Source organism: Dermacentor silvarum, chromosome 2 (assembly GCF_013339745.2).
Source record: "Dermacentor silvarum isolate Dsil-2018 chromosome 2, BIME_Dsil_1.4, whole genome shotgun sequence".
In the NCBI taxonomy this organism is placed as follows: domain Eukaryota; kingdom Metazoa; phylum Arthropoda; class Arachnida; order Ixodida; family Ixodidae; genus Dermacentor; species Dermacentor silvarum.
The window spans coordinates 134,027,066-134,044,223 of NC_051155.1; positions in this window are offsets into that span (position 1 = coordinate 134,027,066).

Genomic DNA, 17,158 nt, shown 5'->3' on the forward strand with positions numbered 1-17,158 from the left:
GTGACAGTGACAGTTTTTCCCAATTAATTCGCTTTGTAGTTCCGGAAAAAATTTGCGCGGTTAAAGAATGCATCTTCAAGACAATACAGGTACGCAATCGGTAACTGGTCAGCAGGACCTGTATCGTAGGCTCCATAAAGGCTTTCAGTGACATCAAAGTTACGTAGGATGTGATCAAGGCAAATTGAGGTATGACTTGTAATTTGCGTGGGACCAAAGACAAGGTTACTGAACCCATAACAACAAAGTAGGTTTGAATATTCAGCATGTTTTCTACTAAGAGTGTCAATGTTCATGTCGCCGACTATAACGCATTTCCTATTATTTTCAGTCAGGTGAATCAGAATATATTTAAGGTGATTTAAAAATAAATTATGGAGTTTTGTGTGCCAAAACTAGTTCTTATTATGAGGCACGCCGTAGTGGGGGACTCAGGAAATTTGGACCAAATGGGGTTCTTTAACGTGGACATAAATCTAAGTACACGGGTGTTTTCGCATTTCGCCCCCATAGAAATGCGGCCTTTAAGAACAAGCTACAATCAGTCTACGGTGGGCGGTATACGACACAATTATGACATTGCCTACCTCTACAAAAAACATCTCCGAGTGTCCCGCTAGTAGGTGTATTGAAAGAATAAAACCTATACCTGAGCAAGTTTCGAATATAGAATCCCACCCCTCCTCCTCTGTTTTCAGCCATTCTAGGACACACAGAAAAAGATAATTCGGAATGTTATAGCTTTACAATAATTTATAGCTTTACATTACTAAATGAATATTTTCTTTTACTGACAGACTAGTTGCTCGTGTCCTGCTGGAGCTCATAAGAGATCTACGGCATGCTATGAGGCCTTGTCTCTCAAGTTACCGCAATATTGTTGCCTTCAAAGTGTCAAAGTGAGTGGATTTTTTTCTCTCAGCTTTTTACTACGGCATCATGGCGATTCACTTAGCTGTGTAGGTGATCACTGTTAGTGACATTGGAGTGCATGTGGACAATCACCCTTTGAATGTTACAACACGTCTGACAGGATGGAGCTGTCGCAATATGTGAAGGTGTTAATATGCGGAGTGCCCCAACAATCATGGATAAATATTTTTAAAATGCACATTCCACGTAGCTGGACCGAACCAAGGTAATGTTTTTCATCGCTTGGAGATACTGAGAACATGTTTTGCATTCCGCCTAATTAGATCACTAGTCTTAATTATTCAACTGCTCAATTACTAGAATTAGATAAAAAGTGTAAATGAGGAAATTGTAGAACACGATGAACAACTCCTGATACAGCATCTTGTCGCGCAATAAGTGATACATAAAAGTGTGCTTCCGAGTGTGAAAGAAGCCCGCGAATACACGCGAAATTTTGCCGCACGAATGGCCGCTCGAGGCACTTTGCGTGTATTTGCGGCTTTCTTTCACGCTCGGAAAAACACTTTTATGTAGCACGTATTTCATGTAATTATCATATTTCGGAAGTTGATTAAATAATTAGTACATAATAATGCAATTAGGCGGAATGCAAAAAAGTCTCAGTATCTCCAAGTGATGGCAAACAACCTTACCTCGGCTTTGTCCAGATACGCAGCATTTGCATATTTTTAAACATTTGTATGTAGCAGTTGGGACGCCCCGTATAAGCCAGATTTGCTTTTCTGCTTTAATATATTGATGGCATTCGATTGTGGTCTAGCAGGCAAAAATGCTAAAGAGGAAGAAATAATTTTAATTTGCTCTTGGTAGGTTGTTGAAGCAAGTCAACCAAGCTGTTACATATAAAATGCGGTATTTGTAGGTGTGTTCTGCAACACTGCAGCCATGAATAACTTCTAAGTGAAGTGCTACTGCTATAATTTCTCTGTAAAGCTTGGAGCAAGGTTCAGCGTTCCAGGAGGCTGGCATTAACAGAGATCTATTTATATGAATTTCATATGTGAAGATGAGGTGTTCCTGCTTGGGTGACTGTATAAGCTTATGCTTTAATTCCAGTCTTGCATGAGGCAGACTTGGATGGGAAAATTGATTTATTTTGGGCTATGTGGCACAAATGCATGGTGTAATGCTTGTATGCATACAAATTACATCTTTATTGCTTAGCCAAGTGGTGCCCCTGCATGCTAAAATTTACAAGGCTAAGATTGAAGAATGTCAACTTTTGTTGTAAAATCAACTGCACCTTTTATTATTGCATACCGTCATAGTGTGGTGATATATGTGCTGAATGTGTTTCTCTGTCTATAAAACCATGTACACCGCGGTATCATGAAAATTTATTCTATGTGAAACAAGCAATGCTGCTTGCAGATTTATGCTAGTGTAACGAATCTTTTCTAGGAATGTTTCTGGCCTTGGAATGTACTTCACGTTATATTCTATAAGACTATATATATATAATGCAGAATGTTCTTTACATTTTCTGAAACATTGAACTGCGGCGAGCAAAACCACTTGCAAGAATGCTGTGGTCGCTACCGCGTGTGGAGCCGTGTTCAAACACACACGAGCAAACACAGCTTTGCCTTGTTCGATTGTGTCGCGGGCACTTCTGAAGTGCTGCCTAATTACTAAATAACCTTGGTGGCACGGACGCGCCATCTGCTTCTATGCACTGTTTTCGGTTTTATTGTGGCATCACGTCACATTATAATCGTAATACCTTTTTTCACTTTTTGAGAGTCTCATATTGCCCCCCCCCCCTCATCATGCTATAATTGTGGTTGCGTTATTTATGTGCAAATATTCATGTATAGATGACCAGTGCTCCAAGTTCCATGTTATCGCAAAGTAAGCTATGAGTACCCAAAGAATTCTGTATAGCAGAATACCAAAGTCGAACTGCCGAGCACAACAAAGCAGACTCAGTGCACAATCTCAAGTAGATATAGATTGCATTGGTCCTGCAAAGGCGCACAGCATACCTCTTTAGTACTTGCTGAATAAGCTGTGAGAAAACTGAATACTTATGTAGCTTCAATTAAGTGTTATGGGCCATTACTTCTGCCCTCGGCAATTGTGGACGATTATCACGCATTTCTTTTTCTAACTCATTTTGCTTATTATAGAGGGATTACTCCCTGTGTTCATAGAAAACAAATCACATGGGCAATCAAACCCCAACAATGTATAAACTTGTAACATTAATTGTGCAGTTTGATGGTTCAGAATAAGTAGAAATACACCATAAACACTTAACATTTACTTGACACAACACTAGAGCATACTGTTACCATATGTGCCTGCTGTAGCCCCTGTGCCAAGTAAATTTCAATTCTGCTTCTTGCATCCTGTCAGAGGGCTGGTAACATGTTTCAAATTTCTACCAGCCAACTAACCTGTCTTGGAACAGTAAAAATGTGCCAACTATTTTTTAACAACATGCTAGAATCTGCAAGCAGTTCGCTTAGAAAACTAAAGCAATGGAATCAATACAGTGATGTGACTTTCTGTTCGCATGTCACAGGTTGAGAAAAGTAACGTGGGAGCTGTTTCCAATGTTCCGTCTAGAAAGCAAAGCATTATAAAAGGTTGCACTCCCATCATCTCTACTATAGGGGGCTCGATAGTGCATTGAGCGCCTTCGACTGAAGCCAACCTTGTCCCGAAAGTTCATACTTGAGGACTTTGCTGTGGCATTTCACCTGCACGGGAGTGCGGCATTTCTTCTGATATAATACTTACCTGTTGTATTTCGAGAAGTATTTCGAGAAGGCGTCCAGAATTTTCCATCACAGCTCCGACAGCGTCACTAACATGAGTGGCGCGGGCTGAAAGCACTTGTGAATGAGAAAACGCTTTCTGGAAAACATTATAACGTACGGGTTCAGAACATCGTAAAGGCTCTCACCAGACATGTGGAGACATTTCCTAGATGTGAAAAACCACGAAGAAAAAATTGTACGGCAGGAATATTATGTGACGGCACACACTAGTAAGTGCAATGTATGCCCTACTTTTGGGACAAGCCGCTGTACGACACTGCATTTCCACTGGCTTCATCTACGCCTGGCTCTGTGGGCAGCAAAGCGGCATCCAGCAAAACATAGTAGAGATCAGTGGTGCACACAGTATTTTATGTCCCCTTTCTCGACGCCAGCTGAACACAGGTAACTGTTTCCAAAGCAGAAATACTGAGGGCAAGAGCTCTGTACACATTGCATCGTAAAGTGGCTGATGCTTGGGCAAAGCAAATACTGTGCATGGAGTATTGCATGAGGCAAGCTAGGAATACTGCGCATGGTAGATTTGCATGAATACTGCTCAAATACTGCGCATGGTAGATTTGCATTAGGCAAGCTAGGAGTCAAAAAGCCTCCTGGATAGCAAATGAATGACCAACATATTGTTGCATGTTGAAATTCTTTTTTTATTCCTCATCACTCATTTGTGTAGGGGAGACGGCTCTCATAACTGGAGAAGCCTGGGAAGCATGCAGTACCTCGCAAAATCGGTTTCAGCGTAAAATGTGTCTGCATCTTATAATTCCATGGCTGCAAGAGTGAGCCCACTAGTAAACACATCAGAGTGTTTATGATTGCCATGTATTATTCACTTTATCTGCAAGTCATACCTATCTTGAGAAAGCTGATATTGCCTTTAGAGAAATTGTAGATGTGAGCGTGCATTTCAGAACGTACAACAAGCTCAACACATACAACACCAGAATACTTTGTTGAGAATTTCGGATCGAGAATCTTCAAAGCACGATTTGTTTAGTGGTGTTAGATTCTGCTTAAGGTTGTTAATGGTTACGTTCTTATAGTGTTCAAGCACTGCTCTAACAACCTTCTTAGCTTAGAGTACATAGTAAGGGTGTACTCCATATTATCTGGTGGCGTTTTGCTCCAAATTAAAAATCTGGTTGCTTCTTCAGTTGAGATTTTCAAGTTTGCGTTGTTTATTAGCTGTTGTATGTAACCCATCCTAACCAAACCTAGCCTTAACATTTGAATAGTGAACGCTATTTGACCTTTTCATTGATTTTGTGGATTGAACACCCTTGCTGCAAACAATTTAATTTGGTAACTGCTTCCAACTTACTGAAAAAAATTGCTTGAAGCAGCCATAGCCACAAATATTACTAGCATGACACGATTATGAAAATTGTAATATTGTACTTTGATTTATGTTTTAAACATATGAAGCTCTGCCTGTAGTGTAAATGGGTTCCTGATATCCCTTTGTGATGCAAGGATTTAAAGAATAAACATAAGCAAGAATCTTTACCTACTTTTCAAGAGAAGCTCACAACAATTTCCTCATGAAAACTAAAATAACTAGAAATTAGTTTACTGAGCTGAGAAGAGCGCAACAAATGTCTCATTCGAATAGTGCCATATAGAGAAGCTACAACAAATGTTTACTACTTTGGTTGCATTTCTATATATGGCCCTCTCACTTGTTGCAAGCTGTATTCAGAACGGCCACAGCTCAGTCATGAGTATGGTATTGCGCAATGAAGTAAAGCTGGCATCACCCGGAAAGTGTCGCAATATCACGAATACAACTTAAATGGGTTCTTTTAGGAAAAAGACTTAGCTCAGAAAATTATCATTTTTTATGCAGCCTGTCGAGACAAGGTTTCTTGTTTCTTGTCGAGACAAGGTTTCTTTCGTGAGGGTCATGGCCTTCACGAAAGAAACCGAAACCGCCGACTGATGACGTTCATTCCTGTTCCGGCAAAGACGGACTAGCAGTAACCAGCTGGGTGTTCCAAAGTGAAGTCATCACAGCTTGAGCCACTTCATGCCACAAGCAGTTGTTCCTCCAGCCACTGTGCAAAGGTTCCTTGGGGCACAAGTCCAACTCGGCGCGACCACCATTATTCTGCAGTTTTCTACCTACTTAGCTAACCAGGTGTGCCAAAGATGGCAGAGGGAAAGGGAATCGCAGCTTTAAGCATAGAACTTGCGCAAGCTTAATGCAGTTTGAGAGTGAACACTGAGCGAGAAATAAGTAGATGGTATGGTTTTCATACGGACATCTCTTCTCCCACAGAGAATTGGCAGCGAAAAAAAAACAGCTTATGAAGGCTTGAGTATTGGTCGGAATAATTTGGTGCAGATAGTATAATGACTATGAACGTTTCTGGTGAAGGTAGTGGTAGTAGGCTGAATAATCAGGGAGTTTAGATGTGGATTAAAATACAGATTTCATTCCACTGCCAGAATTTTAAGTCATCCCAATAATTCTTTTATTTGACGGTTTATGCGTGTTGAGCGACAGCACTTCTTGATGCCTGCTTCTTGCTGACATCAATCTTAAGCTGCATAATTCACCTGTTCAAGTTCCCTGTTTCTCTCGTACAAGCAAGTTTACATTCATCACAAGAAACCTTATAGATCATTTCCGGAAACACGCTGATTAGATGAGAGGGCAGCATGCACCCCAGGCTTTCCTATATATGCGCTCAAGAGCTTCAGATCTCGCGAATGTTAACACATACTCCTACTGAGCAAGTTCTTGGTATCACCTACAAAGTTATTTCAAAATATGAGTTTGCCTAAGTTGGAGAAACAGTCCATCGAGGACATGTCAAGCGATATCGCTGTCGATGCATCTACCTTCCAAAACGAAATAAATAAAAATAAATATAGCACCAAATGCAAGCATTATTGGGATGATGCCATTCTTGCAGTGGAATGAAATATGTCTTCTAATCTAAATATACAATCCTAATATTTCAGACTACTAAATATTTCCATGAGGGTTGCGTGGTGAATTATTCGTGTTGTATTTATTCCGTATTTTCTTACTATAAGACGCAATGATGCTTGAACAGCAGAGAAAACATTAAGATCGGAGTACTTAATACTTTATATTGCTCCAAAAATCAGTTTCCCTGCCACCCTCAGCATTCCGCGCTAATCATTTTTGGGAGAATGTGTGAGACAGAAAGCACTTGACGCATATTGTAGTGCTGTTCTCTTTGATTGTTTGGGAATAAAGGTCATACTGTACATGTATGTGATGGCCATACGTGTCATTACCTTTAAAGAAAAAGGAAGCAAAACTGCTAGTCGGTCTAGGTGGAACAGATTCATTTTTTAAAAATGTTTTGTGCGCAAGCGAACAAGGACGAAGAAAAGGAGCAACACAAGAACGAACGCTTTCTAACCAACTGGTTTTATTTTCAAAGAACCATTTGCTTAAGAAGCCACAGATCTGCGCGATCGAGTCAACAGAACACATCAATAGCGTATATAACAACACATGTGATAAAAATGCCACGGATCAGCGCTACCCGGTCAAGATAAAAACAACAATGCGCATAAAACAAGCACTTAAGATGAGAAGACATAGGTGAATCTACCAATGAAACAGAAAGATGACTGATGCATTTTCCATTTAGTTTTGCAATCCAGTGCGCTTCCACAATTTCTCTCGCGGTTTGATTTCCATGCCTGAACAATATGCCAGTACTTCTAAGACAAGGCGAGCACGCATGTTTCTGACAATGCATTACCAAATGCGCACTAGAGCAACCTTTCAGACTGGACAAGTGCTCCCTTAGTCTCTTGTTAATGCATCTTGCAGTCTGCCCTTCGTACACATGACCACAGGTCATAGGAATCCGATACACAACAATCTTCGCGCAATCAAGAAGTTGGTTCTTACGCGTATGTTTAAAACTACATTCTTTCTTTGCATCATCCTTACTTTCGAACTTACTTTTTACCCTAGAACACAAACTACCTCTTTTGTTTTTAGCCGAAAACACCACTTTTACTTCGCAACTCCCAGTCACCTGTTTAAGTCTGTGCGAAAGGCCATGCACATACGGAATCACTGAAACCTTGGAAGCTAATTCTTTCTGCCTTTGATTTTTTGGGCATTGTTCGTTATTCTATTTAGGTTCTTTTTCATTAGTCTAGTGCATGACGCCAGCATCATAGCGAGCGGGTATCCATACCGATCAACTTGCTCAAGAAATGCAATGTTTACAGTGTGGTAACGCGACTTCAACAACGCTGACCGGAAACATGAAATGACTATGCCCTTCTTCACAAGCCTGGAATAGTTTGAGGCATAGTTCATTAGCGGTTTTCCAACTCTGGGCGTGAATGACCAACACACATGTTCCGGTATAATATCTAACTTGATATCAAGGAACTGTAGCTTGTTATGTACAGGTACTTCCGAAGTAAAAGTCAAGCGTTTAATAGTAGTAGAAGCCTTTAATTCTCTAGGCAAGGGCTTAAATTTTACTTCGGAAGTACCGGTAGATAAGAAGCTAGAGTTTCTTGTTAACAACTATACATGAACTGTGTGTATTGATAATGTACCTTCATTTGCCATTTCCACCGATCTTAACCTGACACATCTTGTTACAAAGTTTATTTTGCCTAATTCTTCACTGCTTGTTTTCCAAATGTCCAGTTAATCTTAATTCCTATTTTGAGTTCTGGAAAGAATAGGTCTACTAGGTCTACAGATCGTTTTCTGCTTAGGTCATCCCTTCTCATTGTAAGAACTTACAGCAGTGCCCCTACACGCTCCATCACAATCACTGCGAAACACATCCTTCTTGCCTTTATTTTAACACTTTGGCTTCTCTTGACCTACTATATGCACCAGCTTCTCCCTTAATGAGCGTAGGGGGCGAGTGAGCTATGCAGATGCAAAACCGGTGCCAAGGAAAACAGTTGCTGCCCTGATGACTGATGACACGTATCTGTCCAAATGTTGGCTACAGCAACATCCCTTGTTCTGACAATGTTGAACCAAGTTCATGTTTGTCTAACACTTCAGTTACAGCTTTGTTGTGTTCTGTGATTGTCTTTTGTTGCCACTTCGTTTAGGATGGAAATTCACCAGTATTATTTATTGCTCCTAAACGTAGCAAGTTTATCCTTGCAAGGCATGTGGGGTGAAGAACAGTTTTCACCATGAAAGAGTGCAAGACCAATGGTTGAAGAAAATAAAATTGCTTCTGTGATGTAAAGTACTTGACGACTAAAATTTTGCACTTATTTGTAGGTATGTCATGCAATCTATTGATATCACAAAAGGCAGTGTTTTATCTTTTGAGCTATGCAAATCTGTTGGCCAGACAGTTTTATGAATAACGACCTGCTGCTTCTGCTATGAGCTGCATTCATGGCATTTGCATTAAAGGATATGTACTATCGGGAAAAAAAGTGCCCAGGACGTGGATTGTCGACCAAATTGCGTCTCTGCACTATCAGCCGCTATCAGCTGCGGTGCAGACCAATTTCCGAATGCAAATGTTAGCGTGGCTGACCCCAGCAGAAAGTGCACCAATAAAATTCGGTCGGCGCTAGCACATTTTGGGAACTTCTGTCCCCGATAGTACATTCTCTAAACAATCAATGTGCTCTGTAAAACGTAATACAGGAAACACCTGTATTTAAACGGTTGTACCGCATATTACAGATTCCGCATACGGAGCCTTTCGTTTTCTGAGTACGGAACACCTGTATGTGAACGGTTGGACCGTATAGTGCAGATTCAGCAGAGTCTTTCGTTTTCTGGGTACGAAAACAACTGTATTTTAATGGTCGGACCGTATACTACAGATTCAGCATACAGCGTCTTCCGTTTTCTGAATACGGAAAGACCCGTGCTTTATCGGTTGAACCATAAGATACAGCATACCGAACCTTCCGTTTTGTGAATACGTGAGCACTCGTATTTTGTAATACGGTCTCTATTTTTACGGTTGTCCGTTCTATGGAAATGACCATTCTTTATTTACGGAAAGTGTTCGGTCACACATTACCAGCAGATTTGCCGTAAAACCAAATGAATTTTTTTACAGTGTACTGAGGTGCGTACACTTGTGAAGTCGCTGAATTTACTGCCAAATTTATGATGTCTAAGTAATCTGTTTATTAATCTGCCCTGAAAATCTGATTAGGCGTACCTTGTAGTGCAGCGGGGTTGGGTAAAGTTCTTGTGAAATGGAATCACTTGCAATTCAAGTAGCATAGGCCGGTGCATTGCTATCTTATAGGTGGAAGCCGACAGGATTACGGGTTGAGGATGATAAGTGGTTCTTGAGGGAAAGGGAAAGGTTGACGCTATCTTCTGCAGCCCTTGAGGGAGCACGGCTCAGAGGTTGGTTCACGGAGCCAACTCGTCCTTCTCGCAGCAAAGTCGATGCATCCGTATACATACCAGAATGGCCCTCAGGGACCTATCATCATCCTTTTCGGCGTCATATACGCTTACCTTGATAATGGTGCGAGGCCATGGAACGTCTCCGTTCAAGCGTCTTTGCGTTTGTACTTATTGGCGAGAAGTCGTCAAGCAACATCTGAATGGTGACTGCAGTTCCAAGGGTGATCTAGCGTTCGCATAATTGAGCAAATGCACGATATGCATGCGGACATTCATAGTGGAAGCAACCGATCAATACGAATGGTTGCTGTCTGCAGGAGAGGGCACATATAAGCGATGAACGTATTAGAATGAAGCGTACCCCTACATGTGATATTTTTTTATTGCGATAGCATTACTTGGCTCATTGCGCTACCCCGCCGTCATCAGACAACCGTGGCAGAAATTCGTGGCATAAAATGGCAAAAAATTACGCCGCTTCGCCCAACTACAAAAAAAAAAAACAATGAAAGCGGCCACGGTGAGGCATTGATCCTTCACCTCACTGTTACCATCGGTTGCCGAGCGCGCTAACCAATACGCCAGTATTCATTTTTTAAATTACATGTTATTTATTACATCATGTATATGCGCCAACGAGTGTGTATACTACTTTACTGCGCCACCATGGCACTGCGTCACCGTTGCGACAATAGAGTAAAGAACCAAATTAGAGAAGGGAAACTACTTCCCATAGTGGTACGTAAATTAGCGGTGGAAGCGCATGGAACTTACATAGTACCAGGACAGATGGCACTGCTCAAACAGGAAGCGCAAATAAACTTTTTTTAGCAAAATCTATTATGGCCGCTTTTTACCAGTAGCGTACGCTGGTACGCGCCGTGCTCGCCCTGTTGGCTGTGCGGCATGCCTCAGTGCGTTGGCTGCTGCGCAGCTGGTGCGTTCTAATTACCAGGATACCAAATAGCCTCTCCTGACACCCACACAGACAACACACGAGTGAGTGAACAAAGCGTGCGACATTAATGGCAGAAGACAAGCAGTGCGCCTTCTCGTACAACAGCAGAAATTAAATTTTCGATACGCTGAAACCATTAACGACTCACCTTCGTTGATGCACATGGCGGTCTGGTAATGAGCGACAACCAGCCGCGCAAGCGGATTGGATAGTGTCCCACACGTTTTCCCTGACAGTCGCCGTTGAAGATGAGCAACTTAAATGCATTGCGAAGCAATCGGCTGACGCAGGCATCTACTGCTGCAACCACACAGCGACATGGACTACCCGGCATTTTAGCCTTGCCTCCTTTCCAATCTGCACGTTTCTTTTTGTTCTTTTGAGGGCCACTAATGTGTCGCTCACGATTGGTGCCCGATCTTCTCTCAATATGCAGAGGGTCAATTTCGCTGGCATCACCTTCAGCAGCCACTTTTTCGGCCTTTCCACCCGATGGCTATCGACTTCATACACTTCGGACCATGTAAGCACGTATGCTGGTCTCCATTGACGCGAAATACCGGCCGAGAAAAGCCACAAGCCCAATTTGCCCCCACACGTGAAACAGGGAAGGACAAACCGGAGCACCGATCACGGTGCCTGTGAATTGGGAGTCTATGTCACTGTGCGGACTGCAGCAGCAGGTGCGTACCTCGAAAGACTGCTTCTCCTTGCAACTGACCAGGCCTCCACCTTCGTCATGGTCACGGCCACCATGACCAAGTGGGACAGCATTGAAACGAGACTCTGGAATCAATCACTTCAATCTACCGTGCACAAAAACTCAGGCAACCAAGCAAGAAGAGCAATCCTTAGCGAGAGTAGGAATTAAATATCACATCACATCACATCAGTTTGTTTCCCTTAAAGACCCCTTTTGGGGTGTTACATAAGGGGTGGGATTTACAAGATGCAGTCGTTTACAGCAGTCGAAAATGTCGATGGACAGGTTATGGCAGCGATATGGTGGAGAAGGCCATTCTAGTGAGTTGCTGTTCGTGAAAAAAATGCGTTCGTGAAGGTAGTATTATGGTATCGTGGACGCAAAAGTTGAAGAGGGTGACATAGCTTCTCGCCCAATATTACCATCTAATGAGTGCTCATTTTTAGGTGTTCAATTAGACTCCTTTCTAAAGTTTAATATGCATGCCAGCTTCATAAAAAAGAAAGCCGCTTATGGTATTAGGGTGCTTTTAAAGGCCAGACACTGCTTTCAAAAGCACACTCTCCTGACGTTGTATTATGCCTTTATTTGTAGCCATTTAAGTTACCGTATCAGTTCTTGGGGTCTCACATATCGCTGTCATATAGCTCCCTTGAAGCACATCCAAAATAACGCTGTCCATATCATCGCTTCGGCTCCATATACGCTCATGTTATCCTCATGTTCACTGAGGTAAGTCTCCTCACAATAAATAAAATTATCTGGTGCAACCACAGCGTCGTTATTTACCGCCCACTTAAAAACCCACAATTACATTATATCATTGGCAGGAATACTCTTGCTAATCCTAACACTACCAGGCTCTCTTTACAAAATAATCTTTTACTTCCAAAATCACGTAGCAAGTATGGCCAACTAACTGTTGGTTTTGCTAGTGTGAAAATGTAGAATAACTTACCTGCTCATGTGAAATGATCACCTACACTATCGTCATACCAACGTTCACTGAGAGCTTATATTACTACCCTATAAACTGCCTATCTTCTTTGATGTATTTTTATGTGGCTTATTATGTACATTTTTTATGTTGTGATTTGTTGCCATAGCGTGCATTGCTTTAACACTGTAGAAATTGCGTCATCTGTTCTTTGTTCATAACCGCAATTGACGCCTTTTTATTTATATAATATTATGTAACCTAGCACAAGAGGTCCCGCTGCAGTTTCTAACTGTGGGACCTCTTTCTGTATATTTTTCACTGCATATATGTACCACTAATGAAGCAATATACTTGAATCTGAATCTGAATGCGATGGGATCTGCGTGGTGGGGGTGCGCAGATGTATGGTTCTTGTCTTAGGGGCGAATAAAAGAACTTGTGATACAAAACAAGACTGGCAATGCGACGGCGAGCAGAAAGATTGCACAAACCTGATTGCAATTTTAGAGATGATATGCTAACGTCGTATGAGCTTGAAGAGTGAATAAATCTGCTAGGCCGGTTTTGTACAGCTTCTATGGCATTAGTTAAATATGCTTGATGAGGGTTCCAGATGGCCGATGCGTATTCCAGTTTAGTTCTGATGAGTGTGATGTGTGCTCGTTATCTGACGTGTTGAGGGGCTTCCCGCAGGTGACGTTTTCAGAAACCAAACCTGGTGTTTTATTAGCCGACGATATCAGGTAGACACATGTAGACGCCAAGATAAATCATCAGAAATGGTGATACCTAAGTATTTGTAAGAGTGGAAACGGAATATACGAAAACAAAAGGGTTGCGACGACGGTGAAAAGACATGCACTTACATTTGTTAGGCTTTACTGTCATCATCCACTGCGAACACCAGTTAAGCACGTGGTTTAGGTTTGCCTGAAGATATTTTTCGTCAGAAGGATTGGTTACTGAAAGATAAGTGATGCAATCATTAGCGAACAAGCGGATATGACAAGTTAAGCGCTGGGATAAGTCGTTACTGTAAAAGAGGAATAACAAAGGACCGAGGACGGAAGCCTGCGGTACTCCGGAGGCGACTGGGAGTGGGTTGGAGGGCGGGTTAATAACGAAGACATACTGAGAGCGATGCGTGAGGAATTCTTTATACCACGCGATGAAGTTTTTATGTAGGTTCAACTGTGCAAGTTTACGAAGCAAGCGTTGGTGACGTAATTTATCGAACGCCTTAGCGAAGTATAGGAAGATGGCGTCAGTTTGCAGATTAATATCAAGGTTGGCGTTAATGTCATGAAGAAAAAGCTTGCACGAGAAAGCTTTCACTGAAGAAAGAAGCCACTGCGCTCTGCAAGCACTGAAGGAAAAAAAAAACAAGAAAAGTCAAATGCTACATAGCACAGGGTGCAAAGGTTAATGCAAGACGCGTGCCAATGCGCATCAGCTATTTCAGGAGAGCAATTGCACATGTCAACGTACACTAGAAAATACTGCCACATATATGTTACCATGCTACTAGACAGTGACTGGTATAAATGATGAGCAAGGAATCGGTTGACATTTACATTTTGATGAGAAAGATCTCGAACAAGAATGGGGATTAAAAAAGCTTCTATTCATAGAAAAAAATGTGAAACTAGGCACAAAATGAACTTTTTGACTAGGCCGGGAAGCTTATTAAGGGAGAGAGAGAGAGAGAAAACATTTATTTGGACCATCTGGGTCGTTCCTCTTGAGGTCGAGTGGGTGGTGTCCTCATTTTCGGGGGACCACTAGCCATGGCTGCTCGACGAACTTGCTGGACGAGAGCTTCTTGTCCCGCCAGAGTATCGCCGGTCAACAGTACCTCCCACCGCTCAAATAACTTGCTAGGCGTCTTTAAGGGTTGAGGTTTGCCCCCGCGCCCCCACGAGATGTGAAAGAGTGTAGGGCGTGGGTCGCCGCGCCAGGCGCAGATGCCGCGATATGTTTCTGTGTACACATCGCGGTCACGGCGGCCACATTTCGATGGGGGCGAAATGCGAAAACACCCGTGTACTTAGACTTAGGTGCACGTTAAACAACCCCAGGTGATCAAAATTTCCGGAGTCCCCCACTACGGCGGGCCTCATAACCAGATCGTGGTGTTGGCACGTTAAACCCCACTTTTATTTTTAAATTTTGGGTACATTTTGCTGTATCTGTGTAGGCTAGGGAATGAGTTAGTCTCGATAAGTCGGAAAGCTACTGCCTCTTCAGTGCTGAGGTTCTTGTGAGGGGGCGGATAAATCTTGCGGTTGAGCCGCTCGATCTCGAGGCGGTCGCAGTAATTGGATGGCAGGTGCACGTAGATAAAGGGTGGGGATTGGTGGGACGATTGGTTTTGCCCCGCTCGGTTCATGGGCGCTCGAGCTAAGGCGTTCGCTCTTTCGCTCCCCTCCAGTCGCGCGTGGACCGGCGTGCACGTGATTTGATGGGATTCTTGCAGCTTCGGGCCTAGAACCTGAGCCGCCAGCAGCAGTGTTCGTCTGTTGGTAATGTTATGGCAGGCCTGTGCCAGACGGTAACGACATGAACTTCCCTGCCCACCCTGCCTTGTTGCTTTATTACTAGCGCCGCTGCTATGGTCTCATCCGCAGCTGGAGTCTCTGCCCTGACGGAGACCGCGAGGGTCAAGGAGTTGTCTCTCGCGTTCACGGTGGCTACCGCAAAGAGGCCCCCATCATAGTACCGTAAAAAGCAGAATATAGGTCGAACTTTTTTTCAAAAAACCATTGCGAAAAGTCGACCCTCGTCTTATATACCGGACATTGGCGGAAAAACTAGGGAAGTCTTGCAACAATGGGCAGATGAAATAAACAGCCGCCTTCGCCATCGCATTCAGGCTGCTTTTTCACATTTTGTTTCAAAATGAGCGGAAGCCGACGGCAATTCACCGTCGCCTTCAAGAAAAAGGCGATTGAGTACGCGGAAGCCTACGGCAACCCGCCAGGTTGCCGTGGGCTTCGTATCGTGCGACCATCGACCCGCGTGTTTGTCAGCACCTTATCATCACGGCACGGAGCAGCATTTAAATAAATACTGTCACCAATGTGCAACCGGCTGAGTCGCATTTGTTTAAAGGTAAGGTTGTCTTTCGGTACTTTTGCCATTGAAAAAGATGTTTTTCATTTTTAGAATTGCTTAGTTGGGGGGTCGACCTATATTCCGGTTCGACCTATAGTCCGGTTTTTATGGTACGCCGCCACGTCCACGTACGTTACATGAGGGGCACCCTTGAACTGTCAGCGTCTTGTTATTCGTTTAATAATCCGCGATATCTAGTTGGTGGCGGACCTTAGTGTTTGGATGGTGTGAGAGGCTTTCAGGTTTCTCTGGATGCAAAAAAACCCAGAATCCTAGTTTTATTGCTTTCCGTGATCTTCTGGTCCTCTAGATAGAGGCTCATAGGCTGGGGACTTGTAGATCTTTACTCCATGCACCCCGAGAGCGAGAGGGATGCGTTGCGCCCCCGAGAACTCCGAGGTTATTAAGAGAAGAAAACCGAAACCACGAATCATTGAAGCCAGTGCAGGGCAGTATCGAAGATACATGTATCTTAGATACTATCTTAGATGTTATCTTAGATACTTTCTTAGATACTATCTGGGTATCTTATATCTGTATCGTGATACGTCTGGCAAGCCGTTTGTAGTATCTGTAGACCCGATACATGAAATAATATATCGTGTATCTTAAGATTAAAGACACTTATCGCAACATAAGCGTGCGAAATTATAAACGTTGGCTGAACTCCGCTTCTCAAGATGATAATGCGGCCACTAAGCCAACTCAATAAAACTGAAGGCAGTGACATTTTTTATCTTTCGGCCAGAGCCTTCCAGCGAGGGCAGGCGATGAGCTCTGCGAATCTCTATTGGTGGAACAGAGTCGCGTGGGCGCTCGCGCCATCTCAACAAATACAAGGCAGCGAAGGTTTGCACGGAGCCAACGTTTTATTTTCTAGATTTTTGTTTTTAGTTTGCTCGCAGCCACCGTACTGTGCTGGGTATACCAATGCTTGCAAAATTTTCCGCGCAAATTTTGATGCCGCTATACTGTCTTTATCGCAGTTTCTCTTACGTGGCGCTCTGTTACGAAGTCTGAAGAATCCAAGAATGCAGTTGCCTTGCGTCTAGTGGCTTTTGCACATCAGCGATTTGAAAGATCTCGTGCATGCAAGATTGACTTTTGTGAACCAAAGCGTGAATGGCACTGCTTCCGCGATACTTGTGCATAAGGCGGTTACTTTGTGTACGTGAGTGTTGCTCGCGTAGCTTATTGAAATTTCTGCGAAACTTGAATAAGCTACGAAAGCTGCACATTACGGATGAACTAGGGCTTCTTTATATTACTTTGAAAGTGTGGTGTACTCGATTTTCAGTCAAGGTGCTCCAAACGTAAGGAGGGTATTTTTCTGACATTCAAGGAGCCAAAATTAGGCAAA